Source organism: Lontra canadensis, unplaced genomic scaffold (genome assembly GCF_010015895.1).
Source record: "Lontra canadensis isolate GAN:19392208 unplaced genomic scaffold, GSC_riverotter_1.0 scaffold107, whole genome shotgun sequence".
Lineage (NCBI taxonomy): Eukaryota > Metazoa > Chordata > Mammalia > Carnivora > Mustelidae > Lontra > Lontra canadensis.
The window spans coordinates 5,915,642-5,928,706 of NW_022631101.1; the positions used below are offsets into that span (position 1 = coordinate 5,915,642).

The 13,065-nt window shown below is 40.3% G+C and overlaps 2 pseudogenes; both read right to left on the reverse strand.

Annotated features, from left to right (window-relative positions):
- Positions 1-2,003: 2,003 nt before the first annotated feature.
- Positions 2,004-4,862, reverse strand: LOC116855959 (annotated as a pseudogene).
- A 5,655-nt stretch (positions 4,863-10,517) lies between these two features.
- Positions 10,518-12,385, reverse strand: LOC116856138 (annotated as a pseudogene).
- Between the last annotated feature and the right edge of the window lie 680 nt (positions 12,386-13,065).

The window sequence follows — 13,065 nt, forward strand, 5'->3', positions numbered from 1 at the left end:
ATATATATATATATATATATATATATATATATATATTTTTTTTTTTTAAGATTTTATTCATTTGAGAGAGAGAGCATGAGAGAGGAGAAGGTCAAAGGGACAAACAGACTCCCTGCGGAGCTGGAGCCCAATGAGGGACTCGATCCCGGGACTCTGGGATCAAGACCTGAGCCAAAGGTAGTTGCTTAACCAACTGAGCCATCCAGGCGCCCTCCCTAACACCTAATCTAATGCCCTTTTTGAGATTGCAGTTTTTCAGCAGGGGACTTGGTCTGAACCTCTTCCTGTATCAGTTTTATGCCAGCCCCTATCATTACTCCTGACTACATTCAATTAATTATACATGTCAGGGATGCCTGGGTGACTCAGCTGGTTGAGCGTCCAACTTTTGATCTCAGGGTCCTGAGTTCAAGCCCCATGCTGGGCTCTACACTGTGCATGGAGCCTACTTAAAAAATTACACCTACTAGGTTCTGAAAATATTTTCCAGGCTGGTTCCAGGCCTCTATATTCCAGTGCAGCACTGGATTCAGCCTACTCCAGGTCCAGTTCAAAGTCTGGCCTCTTGCAACCATGCCAGGGTTGATTCTGTAAAGACCTGTTTTTCTCTTCATGTGGTAGGACCCAGGATTCCGAGTTGGGAGAAAATGGGAATACATGCCGGGAAGAATGTCTGGGTGGTTCCATCAGTGAGACAAAAGGTAGGGCTAGACAGGGTACTACCTCTAAGGGAAGAATGCAACTGGATAGTTATCTATGAGTTTAGAACTTCAGATCCCCAGCATTCTGAGAATAATAATTTTAATAATCCAGGAAGGAGGAGAACTAGGATGGAAGTAGTCATCTTAATTTGTATTCAAATTGCTTACCTTATTTTTTCATGTTTTAAAAAAATATTACTAAGAGCTGTATTGGGATGTATTTTGTTATTTATTGTATTGGTTTAAATTACTAATTGTCCTTGGGCTTTTAGTTCATCTTGCAAACATGGTTTTTCTACCTTTTCAAATGTAGAAAATTTTAAAAATCACTTTTATGATGATGTTGTGTAGTGCTTGGTCTTATTTTTAAATTCAATTTAAATTCATTCAAGGACATTAAGTTTTATTCATAAGTTTAATATATTCATTTCATTTTTGAAGGACTTCAGTTGCCTGAAATAATACTTAAACCTAGAGCCAAAGAAATGCAACAGCTAACCATCACAGGATATTGGGTGGGAACTGAATATAATTTTAGAAAAAAAAAAATCCACAAATGGGAAAAGTGAATATAATGTGATAATAATGTTAACCAGTGATGTAGGGCAGAGACTATCTCCTCTAAATTACCATTAACATGGTAATTGGGAATGTGGTTCAAGGTATCCTGTCCGAAAATGCCCATCAGGTGTATCACACAATATACAGGTCAAGTTGAAAAAGGTACATAGAGCTCTCAAACATTCCTCATTTTCACAAGCCTTCTTTGTTTCATAAGAACTTTAGTTTTTGTTAAAGATATTCCACAATTAGTGGATTAATGGTGTTTTCTCTGTGATTTTTTTTAAGATTTTATTTATTTATTTGACAGAGATTTATTTATTTGACAAGGAGGCAGAGAGGCAGGCAGAGAGCGAGAGGAGGAAGCAGGCCCCCTGCTGAGCAGAGAGCCCGATATGGGGCTCGATCCCAGGACCCTGAGATCATGACCTGAGCTGAAGGCAGAGGCTTTAACCCACTGAGCCACCCAGGCGCCCCTTCTCTGTGATTTCATCTGCTAATGGATGAGGCAGAATGTACCACTGAAAACCCTGCCATATTCCCTGCCTTCTAACATGAACTGACACATCGAGGGCAAGGACTTTTCCACTGTCATATTTCTACTCATTATAAGCTCACTGATGATCTGTGGTGATCACTGATGACAGACAGGGTCTGTCTTCCAAAAAACAGCTTTCCTAGCCTCTGTATTCATAGGTTTTCTGTTTATATATAACCATATAATCAGCTAGACATTATTGCTCAAGGCTTTTCCAAATTGAATGTACCAGTTTTTTCCTGTGTGTTTTTTGGGACATAAAATAAGATGTAATTGACCACTGAAGGCATGACGACCTTCACTGCATTCATGACTTCTTTCCTGTACAGACTCGCCGTTATTTCCTGAGGGTGCACATCTGACAACTGGTTGTCCCACTATGACTGCATTCCTATCTGTGAGGAGCCCACAGATGTTTGATGAAGTCTGAGGGGTCATAGAAGGCATCTGCACAGTCACTGTATTAACAGGGCTTTTCTCCTGCATGAATTCACTAGTATTTAATAAGCTGTGACCCTCTATGTAAGAATATTTAATCTTCACTGAATTTACATATTTCTCTCTTGTGTGTATTCTCTTATGTTTAACAAGGCATGGCATGTGGGAGAAAGTTCTCCCACACTCATTGCATGCATAGGGTCTCTCTCCTGTGTGAGTTCTTGGAAGGACAGTGAGCATTGTCTTTGTAGTGAAGGCTTTGCCACAGTTACTGCATTTAAAGGGTTTATCTCCCGTGTGAATTCTCTGATGTTTAGTGAGTCCTGACTTCTGTGAACAAGATTTTTCACATTCGGTACATACAAAAGAGTCTTTCCTTTATGAAATCGCTGATGTGCTATGAGACATGCCTTCCGCTGAAGGCCTTATCACATCCAGTGCACACTGGGTTTCTCTCCAGTGTGAGTTTGCGGATGTATAAGGAGATTGTGCCTTTTCCACATTCACTGCTTATATAAGATTTCTCTCCTGTGTGGGTTTTCTGATGTAGAATGAGTTGTGATTTTTCTGGAGAAACCTTTTCCACACTCATTGCATTGATGGGGCCTTTCTCCTCTTTCATTTATCTGGTGTATAATGAGGTCTGCCTTCCTGCAGAAGGCTTTGCCACGTTCAGGCCATTCATAAGGTTTCTCTCCTGTATGAGTTCTCTGATGTTCAGTTAGCTTGAACTTTCTGGAGAATGCCTTCCCACATACATTGCATCCATGTGGTTTATTTCCTGTGTGAGTCTTCTGATGTTCAGTAAGCTGAAATTTCCTGAGGAAGGTTTTCCCACACTCACAGCACTCATAGGGTTTCTCTCCTTTGTGAGTTCGCTAATGTTCAGTGAGCTTGAACTTCTTGGAAAACGTTCTCCCGCATACACTACATGCATGGGGTTTCTTTTCTGTATGAATTCTCTTATGTTCTGTGAGCTGAGACTTCTTGAGGAAGGCTTTCCCACATTCAGTACATTCATGGGCTTTCTCTATTTTGTGTGTTTGATGCTGTTTAATGACTTGTGACTTAGTGCTGATCAGCCTTCTCCTTTTGTGGACTTTAATTTCAGTATGAGTTTGCTTGTGATTAGCACAGAGAAAGGATCTCCCATCTCCACTATACCCAGCAGGCTCTTTTATGTCATAGCTTCTACTTGGGTTGACTAAATCTAAGCGTGGCTTCAAAGTTTTTCCATGTAAATGAAACCTTTCATGATTTGGCCCGAAAGGAGAAAGACTTTTGCTCTGATAAACAATATTTCCACATATGTTTAGTTCATAACACTGTTCTGTCCTCTTTGGCACTTTTGGGTTTTATAAGTGCTGAGGCAGATGATCATCAGCTTTCTGAATCTCTAGGAAGGAAGAGAACAGTGAATCCTTCTGTGACCATGATATGGAATAAAACTGCTCCAAAAATATGTTGGGGGGGGGCGCCTGGGTAGCACAGTTGGTTAAATGTCCAGCTCTCGGTTCCAGCCCAGGTAGTGATCTCAGGGCTGTGAGATTAAGCCTCATGTTGGGCTCCATGCTAAGTGTGGAGTTTGCTTAAGACCCTCTCTCCCTGGGGTGTCTGGGTGGTTAAGAGTCTGTTGATTTTGGCTCATGTCATGATCTCAGGGTTGTGAGATCAAGCCCTTCATTGGGCTCTGTGCTGAGTGGGGAGTCAGCTTCTCTGTCCCTCTCCTCCCCTTCCCCTGTGCACACATGCTCTCTAAAATAAATTTATCTTTAAAAAAAGAAAAAGACTGTCTCTCCTTCTACCCCTGCTCCCCTACCCTTGCTCTCTTGTGTGCTCTCTATAGTAAATAAATCTAAAAAAAAAAAATACAGTGGGATAGCTGGCTCTTTAGTGGAAAACCTATGCTATCAACCTAAAAGAAATGCCAAGTATATTTATATCTATATCTATATCTGTATATTCCTTATCTCTTTAAAAACATGTGGGGGATGCCTGGGTGGCTCAGTTGGTTAAGCATCCAACTCTTGATTCTGGCTCAGGTCATGATCTCAGAGTTGTGAGACTGAGCTCCATGTTGGGATCTGCTCTGGACATGGAGCCTGCTTAAGATTCTATCCCTTACCCACCTCCCCTCTCTCTCCCTCTCTAAGTAAATAGATAGATAGATAGATAGAAAGAAATAGTTAAAAAAAAAAAAAAACAAGAAAAAAACCTTTTAGATTTATAATTAAATACATGTAAGATAAAATTTACCATTTTAACCACTTTTAAGTGTACAGTTCTGTGTCATTCACGTTGTGCAGCCATCACTATTCATCTCTAGAACATTTTCATTTTCCCCAACTGAAAAACACTGTACTTGTTAAACACTAATTTCTTATCTGTTGGAAATGTTAAAAACACAATAATATAAAACAAATCAAAAGATGACAGCTATCAGTGTAAAACAGGGTGAATTCACAATCAAGATTTGTCTGCTTTATTAGTAGGGCATTGGAGACAGTAAAATACAAGGAAGTCACTGGCAGCATCAGATCAAAAAGCCTGAAAGGGATACAGACAGACACAATTCACTCATTCAGTACATCCTTCTTCACTGGCTACTACTGTATACCAGGCATGGTGCTAGTGTTAGAGAAACACAAAAATACTCTTTATTTTCACTGAAGTCATATCTAGAATATGACTTCATACTCTAGAAGTTGGGTGGAAAGAGAAACAGAATAAACACGTAAGAGGGGCGCCTGGGTGGCTCAGTGGGTTAAAGCCTCTGCCTTCGGCTCAGGTCATGATCCCAGGGTCCTGGGATCGAGCCCCACATCGGGCTCACTGCTCAGCAGGGAGCCTGCTTCCTCCTCTCTCTCTACTTGCCTCTCTGCCAACTTGTGATTTCTGTCTGTCAAATAAATAAAAATCTTAAAAAAAAAAAAAGGAATAAACACACAAGAAAAAGAATAAAGTAGGCAGCTGCAAATGTAACCCTGGTTTGAGGAAGCAAAGGAAATGAAAATTCGAAGAAATCTAGATGTGTTTTGAAGAATGGCTGTAGATAAACATTTCTGTGTTTCCCACTAACTTCAGTCTCTTTTACTGTGTGTTAGGACTGCAGTTCATCAGCTAGGGTCACAATAGCACTCTTGGGGAGCTTTGCATAAAGGCATGTCCAGGCCCTCAACCAATTCTAATTAAAACCAGACTTTCCAAGGAAGCAACGTTGGTAAGACTATATTGAAAATCCCTTCAATAAAAACCTGGCATTTAAGAAATAGCTTGACCGATACAGATGGAAAAGTGTGGTCTCTCCCCAACCTCGCTGTCCAGTCGTTTGATGAAGAAGTAAATGGATGACCAAGCTGTATTTTCTTCTTGCACAAGGGGGAATGAAAAGCAGGCCCTTGACTCAAGCGTGGGACTCCAGTTATCTCGACATCATAAAGATAGAGTATTTTTAGGAGCAACTAGTGCACAAAGTATAATGGGAATTCAGAGAAGGAAGGTAATATTGTTTTTGTGTAGCATAGACCATCTCATGGAAAGAAAAGTGGAAGAATCTATTATTTGGAAGAACAAACAAAAAATGACATCCTTATCCCTGAGTTCTTATCTTAATTGATGTATCAGCAACTCTCAAGACAATGTTTATGGCTTTGTCTTTTTTTTTTTAAGATTTTATTTTTTAGGGGCGCCTGGGTGGCTCAGTGGGTTAAAGCCTCTGCCTTCGGCTCAGGTCATGATCTCAGAGTCCTGGGATCGAGCCCCGCATCGGGCTCTCTGCTCAGCAGGGAGCCTGCTTCCTCCTCTCTCTCTGCCTGCTTCTCTGCCTACTTGTGATCTCTGTCTGTCAAATAAATAAATAAAATCTTTAAAAAAAAAAAAGATTTTATTTTTTAACATTTTATTTTTAAGATCCTTTTTTTGAAGATTTATTTATTTGACAGAGATCACAAGTAGGCAGAGAGGCAGGCAAAGGGGGGTGGGGGAAACAGGCTCCTCGCTGAGCAGAGAACCTGATGCGGGGCTCGATCCCAGGACTCTGGGATCATGACCTGAGCCAAAGGCAGAGGCTTTAACCCACTGAGCCACCCAGGCGCCCCTATGACTTTGTGTTTAATGAAACACTTGTTCATCATGTTCTCTCTCCCTACCATGTTTGTTACACACTCATCTGTTGATCCCTAATTGTCCAAAGCTCTTGTTTTCTTTATCTGGATTTATTCCCCAGAAGAAATCTGATCCAGATTTCTGTCTCCACATTTAACCTCTCCCTGAATTTTCCAGGTACATCAGACTGTAGCAGAAAGCTCTGCTTGGACACCAACGAGCACATCTAACTTAGAATCTCCATTATAGAACTCCTGACTTCCCAGCCCAAATCTCTTCCACATTATGTTCCCTGTCACAGTGAACGACATTTCCACTCCTGCTAAAATCTCTTAGCATCATCATTCATCTATTTCTTTTTCCTACTCCATGTTATGGATTGAATTTTGTTCCCTAAGGAGATGAATTTTGCTAACCCCCTAGTAACTGTGAATGTGACCTTTTTTGGAAATAGCCTTTGTAGATATAATCAAGTTAAGATGAGGTCATGCCAGATTAGGCTGGGCCAATGACTGGTATCTTTATAAGGAAAGGGAGATTTGGACACAGACAAATATGCACAGAAATGACCATATTATTTTGTAGGTCGAGCTCAAGCTCTGCATTGGGCTCCAAGCTCAGCAGGAAGTCTACCTGAAGATTCTCTCCCTCTGCCCCTCCCCCCTCTCTAAAATAAATAAATATTTTAAAAAAATCTTTTTAAAATAAATAAAAATAAATCTTTTTAAAAAATTCTTAATTCCTATGTACCCACTATCCAGCATCACGACATGGCTTCGTCTCATCAAGATTATTTTTGTGATGACTGGATTTTAAAGTAAACCAGTGATCCTTGGGTTTATATAATCTGATGCTCATTGTAGGACAAGTCTTGATGTCAAAATACCAAGAGCACCTGAGTCCACTCAATAAGGGTCCACAAAACCATCACCAGATAAGCCTTTTACAGGTATTTCTTCAATATGCCAGATCTCCTGAAGACTCACTGCCAGTTTTAGGGTTGTTACCTGTTATGATAGGATGGGGAACTGAACTTAAAGGGGCCTGTACCATGTAGTGAGAAGAAATCATGGAAAACTTGATTCTTTTTAACATGGTCTTGACATGTTTTTGCACCAACTCCACACAAGGCGAAAAGAGATAAAGATTCCATAACCAAAGTAGTCTTTTCTCATTGTTATACTTCCCTTGCACCCCAGGCAAGCCATGGCTCGTAAGGAGGGAAGTCAGCGATATGATCACGAGCTACCAGTCTTACATCATAGTGAAATCTTACATCAAATAACAGATTACCAGGGAGTTTGTCAAGTAAGAGGTAGTTTAAACTTCAATTTCACAGGATCATGTAGATACTTTTAATATAGTGATGAAAGTTTAGGTTTAGAATTAAAATTTAACCTGAAGAGAGTTGGCTTTACTAACCCTCATTATAGGATAGCAGTTACTTCCTTGCAAATAGGGTTTGGCTGACAGTGGACAAGGATGAGGAAAGATGAGTCACATGTTTCCCGCCTTTGAAGTGGGGAGGTTCTTCCTCGATGGAGATGCCTTTTTCTTTTCTTTTTTTTTTTTTTTTTTAGTTGTATTTTTAAGTAATCTCCACACCCAGCATGGGACTCGAACTTATAACCCCAAGATCAAGTTGCATGCTTCACTGACTGAACCAGTCAGGTGCCCCAAGGAAATCCCCTTTCATGTTTTGAACATGGTAAGGGAGCAGGGAGCGGGGGAGTACTTAACCCCTATAGGTACAGTGACTTTCTTGTTGGAAAGTGGTTTGGGGTGGGAGCTCATGAGGGACAAGGTCAGTGAAAACTCCTCATTCAATAATACGCTGTTACTGCTCACAGGTAAGAATCTTTTGTCTTCAAAAGAGCAGTGCTCTCGTCAACTGCCCAGGCTTTACATTTAGGACAATGGAGTTTCCACTCATTCTTTAACAAATCCTTTGAAAATGCAGACAGTAGAACAGTAGTATTCATTTTGCTAACCATTACATCATACTGTAGGTGACATTTCACTGTCACCCCTCAAACCCCCAAGACTTTCAAAACTCTTCCATTTGTAAGACTGTTGGTTCCTGGGTTTGGGATAGGAAGTCTCTCAGTGTCCTTGGGATTATTCTTAGCCCCTCTTGTTTTGTTTTTCCCCTCTCATGCAATATTGTACTGCTTAATGTGGGGCAATACCAGCTAATCTACATTGCTTATTGAAAACATGGAGATGGATGATTTGCCCCTCTTTACAAAGCCTGGTTTTGGCTATGTGACTTGTGAGTATAAAAGACCCCTGAGTAATCTCGTGCCTTGATTTCTCTGAAACTGAGATACTTCACACATATACGTTGGTGACTCAGGATGTGGAGACAGATAGTGTTCTGTGACTAAAAGTCCCTGGAATCTGTGCCTGCATGTTGCAGAACACCTTAACGTTTACCTGTGTTTTATTTTTTTCTCAGGCTATATTGTAGCTTTTGTCTTTACCAGAGTCTCATGTTACTATAAGTCATGGAGTTATGTCCAATACATTGAACCACCTTAAACTGGGTGCCTGCTATAGTTGCAGTTTCCCCATGTTAATGTAAACCAATGTGCTTGAAAAGGAAACCTACTTTTGCAAAATAAAACCAAGCTCATTGTATCTTAGAGTTTAATCCCCATTTAAGAAAAATAATTTATGAGATTTTCCAGCCACATTCTAGAGAGGGATTCATAAAAACAGCTCTAAGTTTCACATAAGCTCTTTGAGAGGGAAGCATACCTTGTACAGTATAGGGGAAATAGAAGCCTACTTTGACTATCGGAACAAGTTACATTGTCCAATCAAGCAGTACCAGGACCAAAGCTAGTATTTAATTTCTGTCTTCTGATATCAGGGATAATCTTGGAAACTGTTAAGAAATCAAAAGGGTCTAAAACTTGTAAATACTCTTTCTCTTCAAACCCTAAATATCTGATCGATTTAAAAGAAAAAAAGTTCTTTATGGGTGCCTGGGTGGCTCAGTGGGTTAAGCCTCTGCCTTCAGCTCAGGTCACGATCTCAGGGTCCTGGGATCGAGACCCGCATCGGGCTCTCTGCTCAGCGGGGAGCCCGCTTCCCCCTCTCTCTGCCTGCCTCTCTGCCTACTTGTGATATCTCTCTCTCTCTCTCTGTCAAATAAATAAATAAATAAATCTTTAAAAAAAATTCTTTATTACAGATACTTCGACTGTATTTCATCCAACCCAAGATACCTTTGATTGTATGATACACCATTATTTTATGTACTGAATTCTCCATTTAAACCTGTCAAGTCACCAACTCTATGTCACATTCTAACTTCACTGTTAATTCTGTGGAGAAAGAAAATTCTATCTTGGAATCGATGAAAAAACATTTTACTCAAGGAACGTTCAAAATCTTCCAGGCCCATTTACGAATACCAGGAAATGGGTGACAGGAGATATTCAGTATTTTATTAAGATTTCTTGCTAAAATAATGAACCTTGTAGTTCAATTACAACTTAGATAGCACTGTAATGATATAAAGATTCAATGCAGATTATTCTATTGGCAAGTTTTGTGTACTCTGAAGTATGTGTACTAGGGAGTCACAATTGCTATGCTAACACATGCAATTCCCAATTATGAACAATCATTTTAATAAAAATAGATGTAAAACATTATCACATAGTTCTGATACAATATTTGCTTTGTTTTCTGCAAGTATATTTACATAAAATTTTTCATAATGCTGCTTACTATGTCACAACTACAGGAAATGACAACCCTCATAACATGATAACCATAAAAGATGATACCTCAGATTCATTCAAGTATATAATTTTTTCCTCAGTGTCAAGTCTCTGATATCAGTGTAGCTGGATTTCATGCCAACAACATCCTCACAGTCAATACAGACACACACAGATGTTCTCTCCTATTCATTCCCTCTGGCTACATTCAGTTGACATATATGGAGGAAGGTATTTTCTCCTATTTGGAATTCTACCCAGTACCATTCTCTCTCTCTCTCTTTTAAATTTATTTGACAGAAAGGCAGTGAGAGAGGGAACACAAGCAGGGGAAGGGGGAGAGGGAGAAGCATGGCCTCCTACTGAGCAGGGTGCCAGATATGGGGCTCAATCCCAGGACCCCGGGATCATGACCTGAGCCAAAGGCAGACACTTAATGACTGAGCCACCCAGGCTCCCCCCAGTACCATTCCCTTGTAAGCAATGAGGTGTGAGTCTGGGGTGGGGGGAGTTGTGTCCCCATCTGTAGTCTTAAGGTTTCACTTCTATGTAAACTCTGGTATAATCAGTTATTCACTTTCAATGACAACTTCTGGATATTTACTTCATGATTTCTCTCCCCTGTGAGTTTTCTGATGTAAATTGAGGCTGAATTTGTGGGAGAAAGTTTTCCAACACTCACTGCATCCATAAGGTTTCTCTCCTGTGTGAGTTCTCTGATGTAGAGTTTAAGATGTGACTTCTGGGCGAAAGATTTCCGACACTCACTGCATTCATGGGGTCTCTCTCCTGTATGTGTCTTCTGATGCAAAACGAGGCTAAACTTGATAGGAAACGTTTTCCCACATTCACTGCATCCATAGGGTTTCTCTCCTGTATGGATTCTCTGATGAATAATAAGGCTAAACCTGTGAGAGAAAGTTTTCCCACACTGGAGGCATTCATAAGGTTTCTCTCCAGAGTGAATTCTCTGATGAATAAGGAGATAGGATTTCTGGCTGAAGGCTTTGTGGCATTCACTGCATTCATAAGGCTTCTCTCCGGTGTGAGACCTTTGATGAATAGTGAGGTGTGACTTTTGGGTGAAAGCTTTCTGACACTGCATTCATAAGGTTTCTCACCTGTATGTGTTCTTTGGTGTAGGATGAGGCTAAACTTGATGGAGAACGTTTTTCCACATTCACTGCACCCATAGGGTTTCTCTCCCGTATGTGTTCTCCGGTGAGTATTGAGGAGTGACTTTTACACTAAAGCCTCTTCCACATTCACTGCAATGATAAGGTTTCTCTCCTGTGTGTGTTCTCTGATGTCTAATGAGCTCAGATCTCTGGATGAAGGCTTTTCCACATTCATTGCATCTGTAAGGTTTTTCCCCTGTGTGAGTTTTTTGATGTAAAATGAGGCTAAGCTTAAGGGGGGATGTTTTCCCACATTCATCACAGCCATAGGGTTTCTCTCCCGTGTGAGATCTCTGATGAATAATGAGCTGTGACTTGTGGCTGAAGCTTTTCTCACACTCATCACATCTGTAGGGCTTCTCTCATGTATGAGTTCTTTGATGTGCAGTGAGTGGTGACTTATCGCTGAAGCTTTTCTGACATATATAGCATTCAAACCGTTTCTCTCCTGTGTGAGTTCTCTGATGTTTATTAAGGCATGACTTATCAGTAAAAGCTTTCCCACATTTATTGCATCCATAAGGTTTCTCTCCTGTATGGGTTCTCTGGTGTAAAAAGGGAATGGGATTTCCGACTAAAGGCTTTCTCACACCTGCTGCAACCATAGGGTTTCTCTCCGGTGTGTTCGCTGATGCTTAATGAGGTCTGACTTCTGGGAAAAGGCTTTCCCGCAGTCACAGCAGTTACACTGTTTCTCTCCTGTTTTGAGTTTTCCAGTGTTTAATAAGCTGTGGCTTATGGCTGAAAACCTTTAAGTGCTTATTATATTTATTGTATTTTTTTCCAGTATGAATTTTCTCATGCTTAGCATAAAGAAATATTTCATCATAGCCATCATATCCATTAAATTCAACTTCATTTCTTGCATAGCTTTTATTATGAATAATGTACTCTACATTAGGTTTCAAAGGTTTCCCAAGTATGTCAAATGTACGGGATCTTTGTGCTAAAGGGACATCAAAGTTTAGGCTCAGAGACAATATTTTTCTAAATGCATTATTTTTGTGGTGACTCTCCATAGTTCTAAGGTTGCCCTGATTTTCTTGGTGCCTGTCTGTATGACAATCAACTTGCCAGGTGTCTTCTATAAAGGAGACCAATGAGCCACAATGATCATGAAGTAGAAGGAATGGAATCCCATAGCAAAGGCTGAAGAGGAAATGAGGCTGGGGATACAGTGAAAGTCTGAGACATTTCTAAGTGGAAGGAGGAAAAAAATGGAAGAAACTATAGAATGTGGAGACAAAGGACAATTTATGAATGCTGAGTGTATTAGAAAAGAGAGCTATAGCCATGGGGATGGATAGGAGAAGGCAGATAAACTGAGGATGCCAAGGAGAAAGATTAGGAGAACAAGTTCCAAGATGAATTAGAATGGGATTAGATCCACATACATAAAAAAGAAATGTATTCTTTTATTTTTTTTAAAAACTCTTCTTTGTTTTTTTAAATAGGCTCCATGCCCAACATGGGGCTTGAACTCACAGCCCTAAACACAATCTACCAAATGAGTCAGCCACACACTCCCAGAAATGTGTTCTATTAAAGACGAAGCAAAAGAATCCCAATATGGAGAGATTAAAAAGTGGAGTCAAGCGGAGCCTGGGTGGCTCAGTCGGTTAAGTGTCTGACTCTTGATCTCAGCGCAGCTCTTGATCTCAGGGTTGTGAATGGAAGCTCTGTGTTGGGTTCTACCCTGGGCATGGAGCCTACTATTAAAAAAAAAAAAGTGGAAACAGTATTAATGTATGTGGGAACTTAGGTCCCCCATGCTGTCACACTCAGTGCTTAAAAATGTCAAGATTTCTCCA